At 39.7% G+C, this 10687-nt stretch overlaps 1 protein-coding gene across 2 annotated transcripts in view; it reads right to left on the bottom strand.

Annotated features, from left to right (window-relative positions):
* The window catches only part of PDE4D (phosphodiesterase 4D), a 1269731-nt gene extending 1265448 nt beyond the window's left edge, over positions 1 to 4283 (bottom strand). Inside the window, exon 1 of one of the 2 annotated variants that reach the window (XM_019743390.2) lies at positions 4159 to 4283. The gene's annotated coding sequence lies outside the window, so the exon portion shown is untranslated. The remainder of the gene's footprint in view (positions 1 to 4158) is intronic. The other variant, XM_074328918.1, reaches the window with a different exon arrangement.
* Positions 4284 to 10687: the final 6404 nt, after the last annotated feature.

Below are 10687 nucleotides of genomic sequence, written 5' to 3'. Positions count from 1 at the left end.
ATGATGTGGCCAACGACCGCTGTCCGCTCATTGCTGTATCCCCGCACTTGGTACCTGGCACATCGATGGTATTCCATAAATGCTTGGGAATGAAGCAATCAGACAGTATCATGCAGAACTTACTGAGGATTTACACATGCTAAATTTAGAACTACAAATGATATATGGTTCCTGTGCTCAAGTAAAATCATTGAAAAACTTAAGACCTGAACTGTAAAACCATGCGTTGGTCTTCGGTATGGATCATTATCAAAGAAAAACAACTCAGCAACCAAGAAGTCATTTAAAACCACAAATTCTCTTTTTCCATTTCTCAAACACTGTGAAAGGGAATCTTAGTCCACAGCAACAATTCATAAAACCCTCTTTTTTTTTCATATGGTTACTTCGCATCATTCAAGTTCTTTCCATGCTCCTCTCTTTTTTAGATCTTCCACCAAAATTCCTCTCCCGGACCTAGTCCTCAAACCTCAGTTCTTTCGTTCCTCCTTTTCCCTTGATTCTGCATCACAACAGCCCAAAAGAACTGGTCTGGCAATCTCAAACCTGGCTTGAAACACTGAGATGGGAAAAAAATGAATAAGCAAAACCAGAACCATTCTTTGCAGGCAGTGAAAGAAGAATATCTCAAAACTACTCTACATCACAAATGATGGCCTGCTGATATATAGATAATATTTAAAGTTGCCTAAATAAATAGGAAAAAGTACAAAGAAAAGAAAGTGCTTAAATTTCTTAAGCATCCACAATGTTTAAGAGACTTATGACACTCGATCACAAAACATTTATTGAGCACCTACTATAAGAATTGTTTTGGAAAGACTACTGTGTCAGCAGTACCCAAGACCACCCCTGCATTTGGACATTTACTAGAACTCACAGAACTCAGCTTATAGTTGTACTTCAGCTAAGAGTTCCTACAGCAATATAGTAAGGATACCCAGCCAGATAATAAGGGGAAGAGACACAGGGAGAAGTCTAGAGGATTCCATATACAGGTAACCCCCAAATAACACGGTTGTTAGGTTCCTAAAAATGCCGTGTTATACAAAATTGTGTTATACAAAAAAAAGAACTAGTACAGAAAAATGGTTTCGGTTCCAAAAATTAAAAAAAAAAAAATACTATTATATTTTTATAATTAAGACAAATATCTTTATTAAAGCAATTTTCACCAAAAGTGTAACATATTAATATGTATTAAATAATGTTTTCTTCATCATCACTACTAAGTACCACTAACCAAGGGCATTTTATTTTTAACAAGGTATCTTCATCCTCTGAACTTAATACTCCACCAACAAAATGGATTTAAAATTCTAATAAATTTTAAAATTCTGCAGTCAAATCTGATACGACATCCACACTCAAATGAAAAATGTCAAATGAGATATCTTTTGCTCTTAAAGCTCTTATTACGCTCCATGTTGTTCGGGGATTTCTCTAATTCTCAAACAATGTTAGAGTGAAACCGTGTTCTAGGATGCCGTGTTGTTATGAGGGTTTTTCCCAGTTCTCGAACCGTGTTAGAGCGAAACCATGTTATAGAAGTGCCAAATCATACAGGGGTTACCTGTATAGACTTCCTTATGCTCTCTCCCCTCCATGAGAGAGCACACAGAGAACACGTCCTCCAGCAACAAAAATGCAACAACATGTGTACAATGAATCAGCCTAGTGAAGCTCCTCAGAGCCTCAGGGCTCGGGGATTTTATTGAGGGTTGGTCTTGTAGTCACTCTCTGCCTAGAACATAAAAAAATTCCAAACTCCCAGAAGGGAAGCAAGTGTGAACCATAAACTATATTGTTTGTACAAAACTCCAGGCACAATAAACCACACTTATCAGTTAACTGTTGACTGAAAGCACTCTGAGAACCAAATTCCTAGATGTCAGCCAAAGGTCAACCTTGTAAGCTAGCCTTTCTATGGGTAGCAGCTTCAGGCCTGCTATCTTAACTCTTTGCTGCACAGACACAAAGACCAAGTTCTTGCCCTTGAGGCAATTAACATTTAGAGAAATAAGATTTATACATAGAATTTGCAATGCATACAGTAGGTGTAGCCTGCTGGAGAACACCAAAGCAACCATTTCCCACAACATCCTCTACACCACCTTTATCAAAATCCCCACTGTGCTTGTCAAATTAGTGGCTACAACGCAAAGCTTCCTAAGTAGAAGATTGGGACATCAGTCAAAGCCACAGAATCAGGTAACATTACAGAAGACCTTGAATACCATAATGAGAGATTTGTATTTGATTGCACAGCCATGGGAAACTACTGAAGGTTTTATTATTTTTTTCACCAACTCATAATAAGATCAAAACAGCATTGTATGTAGATAACTCTGACCATGTTATGTAGAACGTAAGGGGCAGACATAGTAGGCCAAAAAACCAGAACCTGTGAAAGAAAATATTCATAACTAGTATCTAGGGACCACTAACTAAGATTTAGACACGTTAACAAGGACTAAATGCAAGATGATTTACGGGAATCCTTATGTCAGCCTTCTAAAGTAGGTGCTACTGTCCCATTTGATTGAAAAGTGTGCCCCATGTCACATAATGAATTCAAACCTACAGAGTGTGATTCCAGAACTCATGTACTTACTGACTATCCAACACACCTGTGCAACAGGAAGTCAGGACAGTAGAAAAAGAAATGAGTGGTGGGTCAGTACCTATGGCAAGGGAGAGGAAGTAACCATGGTAACTCCCACACTGCCTTTCCTCCCTTTGGGCGCGTTAGTCTAAGACGGCAGGCAGAAAATCATCTTCCATAAATGGTAGAAGCTTGAGAGAGAGAACTAAAACCAGAAATTGTCAAATTTTTCTGAATAAGAGAAGTGAAGAATAAATAGGACTCACAACTTCTTCTTGACCCAGATAGAGAGTAAGAAAGAAAGTGCCATGTTGCATCTCGATTTAAAGAATGGAGTGGGCAACTGGTGGCATCCTTTTCTCTTTAATATCTCAGAGAAATTTATACTCTTAAAAATCTTCCTTCCTCTGTATTTCCCTGGGACATAATACAACCCCCAAATCAATTAATAACTGAGCTACTGTTGAGACTGTAATTTTAAGACATCTAAAATTAACAACCCAGAATCATCACACATATATTCATTGATCACTTGATTACATAAAAAGTTTTGGAGCTGTTAGAGTGAGACACGAACCCGAAGGACTATAGAGGACACAGTGCAGTCATGTGCTTAATCGACAAATATCTATCTTGGTTCTTCATAAAACCCAGAATTAAGCAACAAGACATGACAAGCCACTATTTATGGACAATTAATCTGTTGCCTCCATTGGCATGAAGCAGGAGGAGGCCAACGGCCATTAAAACAAGTTGAAATTAATGTACCAAAATAACTCAGTCCTAGGGTACTGACTTATCCTGTTGAAAATTATTCTAAAATCTTTATCAGCCATTAACATAACTTGGAAGTGAACAGTCTGTATCTCTCCTACTCAGAATCCCTATCAGCCAATTCAAGTAACTCAGAAGTATGTCCAGGAAATGACAAAGAGGAACAACTTGAACAAAACCTTCAAACCTCTGACACCACCCAAATGGCCTGTGGTATGTACGCTGCTGTTGGGGAAAATTCATTCTAATTCAAATATCTAGCTGAGTTACAGCTTGCTTGAGAATTCTTTTCCCCAAAGAGGTAATGCCAATAAAAAAAGATTTATTTATTCATTTATGGTTTCAGAAATCTGACATGGTATAAAAGAATGAAAAGAGACATTACTTGACTTCCAGAAATCTCATGAGAAAGATGAGACAGACACAGACAAAAACAATATGAATGGGCACAGGTAAATATTTATGAATAGTAGTAAAAGCATGGGTCACGGAAGTCAAACAGCCAAGGTTTAAACCCTAGCTCCACGAGTCACCACCTTCAACAAGTTTTATAACCCTCTCTAAGCCTCAGTTTCCCCTTCTGAAAACTGAGTTGATAACAATACCCATCTCATAGGTTATTGTGAAGAGTTAGTAACATAATGAACACAGAATGCTTAGCACATAAAAGGAGTTCAACAAATGTGAGCTGCAATTATTATCATAAAATCATTTGTTTTTACTACTACTACTACTCCTCTTACCACCATGGCTATTTTCATCTATATTTTGCCCCATACCTTAAAGATAAGGAGGCTCCCAGGCTGCATGAACAAACAGAATAATTTCTCTCGGGCAGGGAAGCTAAGAGGCTCATGGTTTGTCAGAAATGTCAGAGAATATTCCGGGTAGAAGAGATGGCTGTAGAGGGGAGGAAGCATAGCCTAGAGAGCAGATAAGTCAGTTTACTCTAAATGGCTTCTGAGCTGAGGAAGGGCACACGTCCACAGATCATATGATTTTCAGAACTGGCAAGTGCCTTAGAAATCCTTAAGTTACTCACACACACACACACAAAGCCACAAAAATGACATTTTGGATAGCCACAAAAGTCATGTCTTCCTCTAGTGTTATCTGAAATTTTGAAATAAATTCAGTATTAAAAGGAAAAAAAATGGATGCAATGGTATCTCTGAAAATTTTTTATTTTTGATCTTGAAAGATACATATGTCTTCCGTCCGTCACGTAGCAACAATGTGAGCACAGAATGTGCTTGCTCACCACTATCTTTTCATTTCTAAGTAACGGGGAAAACAGAGCTCGATGCAGCTTACTCTCAATGTCAAGCTTATTTGCTGCCTTATTTTCAAATGTCTGTCATAGGACACCTTCCCCCTGACTCTGATACACCCTATATATGGGGCCAGGACAAAGGGATCACGAGACTCAAGTAACTGCTCTTACTTAGACACACAGCTAGTTGGCGAAGGAAAGAAACAGGAATCCTGCTGATGGAGAGGAAATTCAGAGGAGGAAACAAATGACAGTGAAGGCTTAGAATAACTTGCTGTGGGAAATCAGGTGATGGGGGCAGCTAATTAGATGTGAGCAAGAAAGGAACTTAAGCAAAATGATTTTTTAGGAAAAGCATTCGTGCTGCTATAATACAGAGCACAATAAATTAACTGTGTCAGATTCCTTATCTCGGCACCTTTTGCTACCGGGACCTAAAATGAAATATCAACAAAATACATTTAAAGGAAAAATCCAGTTATTTTTCTTTTTCATTTAAGGAACTTTACTAACAATTTTCACCCCAATAAACTTTAATTTAAAAAAGAAAATAAGAATAAATAAAAATGAATAAAAAAATTTTTAAAAAGGAAGTTGTCCATTTCTAATCCATGTTTAACCCATTTTAGGAATGAAGTTAAAAATGAAGGATTTTGCTTTTGGTTTTTTCCCTCAGGTGGTTATAACAAGCTTAAGTTTCAGTGGTTAAAAAAAAAAAATCTGCTATTTTTTTTTTTAAGGACAAAGTTACAAACTGAGTTTGCAGGAGCTTACACTTTTAGGGGTATTCCCCAAGTCAAAAGTAGAGTTTTAGTCCTGCTTCCCTTGCTCTGGCAACTTATAGACACGGAATTCTCCATAGCTCAGATTTTCAATTCAGGGAAGTGGAGGAAGGGCATTTTCCCAGGAGACACCTCATATCTGAACCCCTCTTTCCTTGCCAGGACAACTGCGTCATATTGACCTAGTACAGACCAGTGTTCTTGGTAGATTCTCAGCAAATGTTTGACGATGACCCTGGCCTTCAAGACTCAGCTACCACCCTTAGCTTTCATAGCCTTTTCCCACAGGAAACAGGATGAAAACAGAACTTCAAGGCTGAATTTTATTCTGCTAAGCCACCGACTCTACTACTTATCAAAGGCTCTGCCAGTGGGAATACTCGTAAAGGACAACATAAACACACCCATGTTTGAGTTGCCATCTGAAACCAAAGTCAAATACACTTGTAGCATTCCACATGCTGACCGATAAAGTGCAGTTTTCACAGAAGACGACATCCCTTTGCAGTTGGAGGTGAGGAAAACAGGCAGGGAAGGGAGAGCTCCAAAGTTTCTATATAGGAAGGGATTGGAGCAGGAAGCTGTCAAGAGGAAAAACCTAGGAGACTTGCTTAAAGCTGTGCCTGCAAGCCCCCTGCGGTTACACACATTGCATTTACTGGTTTATTGGGCAGCTTCTTGGGTTTTATCAGGAAAGCAGCTTCAGCTGATGGAGCTGATGGTGAAGCCCCTCTATCCAAGCCACCCTCTAGCCTCCCCCCTGGAGAGTGAAAGAAGAGGTGAAAAGCCAGAGCAGGGAAATCTTGAGAAATGATGGAAATCTGTCAATGTGTCTACTCTGGTATGAATCTCCGAAGTCTCTCTGAAGCTGTTTAGGTTCTGGGACGCTTTCCCACATAGGCCGTTCCGAGCCCTTATTGGAGCGATCCAAGCAAATCACTCGTTACCCATCCTCAGCATGTTTTACCTTACTCATATCCTATGTTGGGTTGGAAAAAAATGAATTATAGTTTTGAAGAGATACTACCATAAATGGTACAAAAATCAAACGTTATACAAGAAAATACTGTGAAACATACCACCCTTCCCCGTCTCTATTTGTGATTTTATTGCATAGTCATCAGAGAATATAGACTTTTTTGAGAGATTGTATTGCAGTTTTCTGTGCAGTTTAATATGTATTTATTTTTTGTAACTGCTCCACTGATACTTGAAAGTATAATGTTTTCAGGGTATATAGCTTGATATTAATCTATTAGAGCTACCTTACTGATTATCTCATGTAGACAGTCCATATTCTTACCTGCATTTTTTTTCACTTTGTCAGTAGTTAAGAGATAAGAATAAAAGTTTTCGATTATTAAAGCATTTCTATCTATTCCAGTATTTCCTATAACTTTGGCACCATTTTTTCATGACAATTTATTTATCACATTATCAGTTACATCCTATACTATTATCAACTGCCCTTTTTATCTATTTTAATGAGTTTTGTTCTGAAATACAACAATATAGTTATTACTACTGTTCGAGTCTCTCCCTCTCCCTCTCCCTCTTCCTCCTTCTTCCTCTCTCCCTCCCTCCCTCTGCATTTGTTTGATAGGCTGTGTTACTCAGCTCAGCCTGACCTAAAAAAATACCCTAGACTGGCTTACACAACAAAATTGTAGTTTCTCACAGTACTGGAGGCTGGACAGTTCAAGCCCTGGGTGCTGGCACGGCCAGGTTCGTCTGAGAGCTTTCTTTCTGGCTTGCAGACTGCCACCTTCTCACTATGTCCTCACATGGCAAGAGAAAGCGCTAGTGTCAGTTCCTCTTCTTGTAAGGACACCAGTTCTATCAGATCAGGGCCCTGCCCTTGGGACTTCATTTAACCTTAATCACCCCCTTAAAAACCCTATCTCCAATAGACAATCACATGGGGGGCGGGACTTAGGGCTTCAACTTGGGAATGGGGGTGGTGCACAGTTCAACCCACAGCAATGTCTGCCCACCAGCTCTTCATCTTCAGCCTTCCTGAGCGTCATTGTTTCAAATGCATCTCATACATCACACATACTAGGACTTCACTCTTTTTATACATTGGGTCTCTTTTTATAGGCAAGTTAGACAATTTAAATTTATTGGTATGGTTATATGTTTGGTCAAAATTTGGTTCTCACTTTTTATGTTATGATTCCCTTGTCTTGCTTTTGATATTCCACTGTGTAGTCTGTTTAATTATGATGTCAGTTAGATTTTTCACCACTTGTACTAGTTTGTTTTTTGTCTGGATGATAGAAGATTTTTCCTTTGTCTTTGAGGGCTAGTAAATTTTCTTGGATACATGTCAATATTGATCATTCCATATCGGTTTTCCTCGATCACAGCATGCCCTTTACATTTGTAAATTCAAGTGTAATTTTATTTTCTGAAGCATTTTTACTGAATAATATCTTCAGGCTTCTTCTCAAAAGATACAAATAATGTGTATGGTGTGATTCTTTAATCTTCTATATCTTTCACATTCTCTTTAATCCATTCTAACTTTGTTCATTTCTAATTTATTTTGCTTGTTTTCCCTTATCCCTGTCCTATTTTTTCACTGATGTCAGCAGTCTCTATTCTCCTTTGTGTTTATTCCAATATGCCTGCATTGCTGTGGTGACTTTATTTTTATCTTCTGCTTCTTTCCTGAGCTCTAGAAGTTATTGTTTCATCTCCTTCTGTGGTGTTCCTATTATTTTCCCTGAGCTCTCAATTGCTCTGCTTTGAGCCTCTTTATTGTTTCATTAAGTTCTATTAACCCATAGCCATTTATTTGGTCATAATTTTCAGCATCTTGGTGGTCACTTGTTATTGTGAGGATTTCTTTCTGCCATATATATACCGTCCTCTCCCTCCTTCTGCCTTGTATTATCTTTGTATAGAGCCTGTGCTGGTGGCCTCTTTATTCTTATCCCTAAATGAAGTGCACTCTTCTTGGACTTGGGAGGTGGCTCACGTTGGGGTGGGGATGATCAGTTGCAGCCTAGCAGGAATTATCCCTGGTTCAGGGAGAAGCTCATTGTGACAAGGCTGTGTGACTTATTTTAGCTTTTACCTCTCTCCAGCCAACAGATATTGGCAGCTAGAGAAAACACATTTTGGTATCTCTCTTCCACCCTGCCCTATCAGGAGACAGACCAATTTTTTGGTGTTGTTTTTTGTTTGTTTGTTTTTTAATTCAGCTCTGCTTTCTCCACTTCTCTGTGGGATCAAATAGGGTCCAGGGAAGTTCCAGCACCCCCGCCCCCCACACACACACACACATAGATGCTATGCCTGTGATTCCAAAGAAAGGATCATTGATTTTGTCCCTCAGAGGGCTATCGACTTAAGAAAATGGTTTCCTGCCAGCTTTGTCTGAGACCTATATCCACAACCACCCCATATGGGAGTCTTTATGCACCCATATTTGATTGTTTATTGTATTGGCGTCACTCCCCATATATTATCTCTTGAGCGTTAGTCTTCAAGTTTTGTCAAAGGTGAAATTTATATTTCTATCATTTTTTTCTGGCAAACGCTGAGGAGAAGAATGGGAACAATTTCTTTAATCTTGCCCTTTAAATAGAAGCCCCAGTATTTATAAAAGGTAACATGAAATTTAAAGTAAACATAAAGAGCAACCTTAAAGGGGGAAATTGTCCTGGCAGGAAAACATGTATCCTAAGCACTGAACATGGAAGGGAGTGGAACAATTACTTCACCAGTGCCTCAGAGGGGGCTGAGAAGACCAACGTGCAGGGTATGTGTGTGCTGTTTCCTCCCCGTGGAACTCTCTTTAGAGTCTTTGGTACTCAAAATGTGGTTCATGGACCTACAGCATCAGTATCACATGGAGCCAATTAGAGATGCAGAAACTCAAGCCCCTCCCAGACCCCAGATCCAGAATAGCAACCCGCATTTCAACAAAATCCCCAGGTGAGTCATATGCAGACAAGGGAAGTACCACTGTATAGTAATTCTTCTCTTAACATTGTCAATAGGTTCTTGGGACCTGTGACCTTAAGCGAAACAACTCAAGGTGAAACTAATTTTGCCCTAGGCTAATTGATATCAACAAGAGTTAAGTTCTATGACGTATTTCTGATCACAAGAACATCACTAAACTTCTAAATAAAGACCCAAAACACTTCAATATTAAACATTGAAATAAATGTGAGCTATGCATACATTTAAGGATGAGTAATAAGAACACGTAAGATCATTATTTTCCAACCCACTTATTTCAGTTCAGAATCACAGGTGGCCAGAACCCATCCCAGCAGCTCAAGGCACAAGGTGAGAACTCACCTGGACAGCACGCCCTTCCATCGCAGGGCACACGCGCACCCACTCACACTCACTCACTCACTCGAACAATGTAGACACACCAATTAACCTCACATGCACTTCTTTGGGATGTGGGCGGAAACTGGAGTCCCTGGAGAAAACCCACACAGACACGGGGAGAATGTGCACATTCCACACAAGCAGTGGCCATGGCCGAGAATCAATTTTTTTTTCCTCATCATTTTAATGAACCAACATTATTGAAGGACGTGCTGTAGATCTCAGGTCAAGTATCAGGCCCCTTTGCTGATTCAGTCACCTCAGGCTCCTTTGTTAAACACACATCAAATGTTCCTTTTCTTCTAGCTCATACTCTGTAATTATACATTTACTAGGATAATTTTTTCTATTCATCAGCATCTCCCCCACTAAACTAGTGCCAGGCTCCATGGCTATCCCAAAGCCAATCATTAAAAATTTGCTGAATGAGTAAATGAGCATGCACAATACTATATTTCTCAGAGCATGTTTAGTGCCAGTGGCTGGCACTTGCCTCTTCTCTCACCGGTGGCCTCCCTGCATCAAACTCACCCACACCTGCATCAGCCTGGAATGCCTCAAGCCAACCCTCTGACGGGCCCAACTTAATGCCCAGGCATCGCTTTGGCGAAGGCTCTGCCAGAAGTGAGTGAGGAAATGAAGAATGAATGGCACTGCTGAAAAATCCAAGGACCCTCATAGTCCAGACGACCATTCCCAACATCTCACATACTTATAAATGGCCCAAATAGATCCTGTTACTTGAGTGATATTTTGAAAAATCTGGTGACCATTTCTGTGTGGAAAGGGAAGACAGTCCCCACGCACTGGAGCACACCCAGCCCCACCAGCCCGGCCCACAGAGGGTGCATGCAGGAGTAACAAGAGTGGGAGGACACTGAGACAAGCTTCTCCTGA

Source organism: Rhinolophus sinicus, linkage group LG03 (assembly GCF_036562045.2).
Source record: "Rhinolophus sinicus isolate RSC01 linkage group LG03, ASM3656204v1, whole genome shotgun sequence".
In the NCBI taxonomy this organism is placed as follows: Eukaryota; Metazoa; Chordata; class Mammalia; order Chiroptera; family Rhinolophidae; genus Rhinolophus; species Rhinolophus sinicus.
The sequence above is the reverse complement of the archived record's forward strand: the minus strand, read 5'-3'. Positions and strand labels throughout refer to the sequence as shown.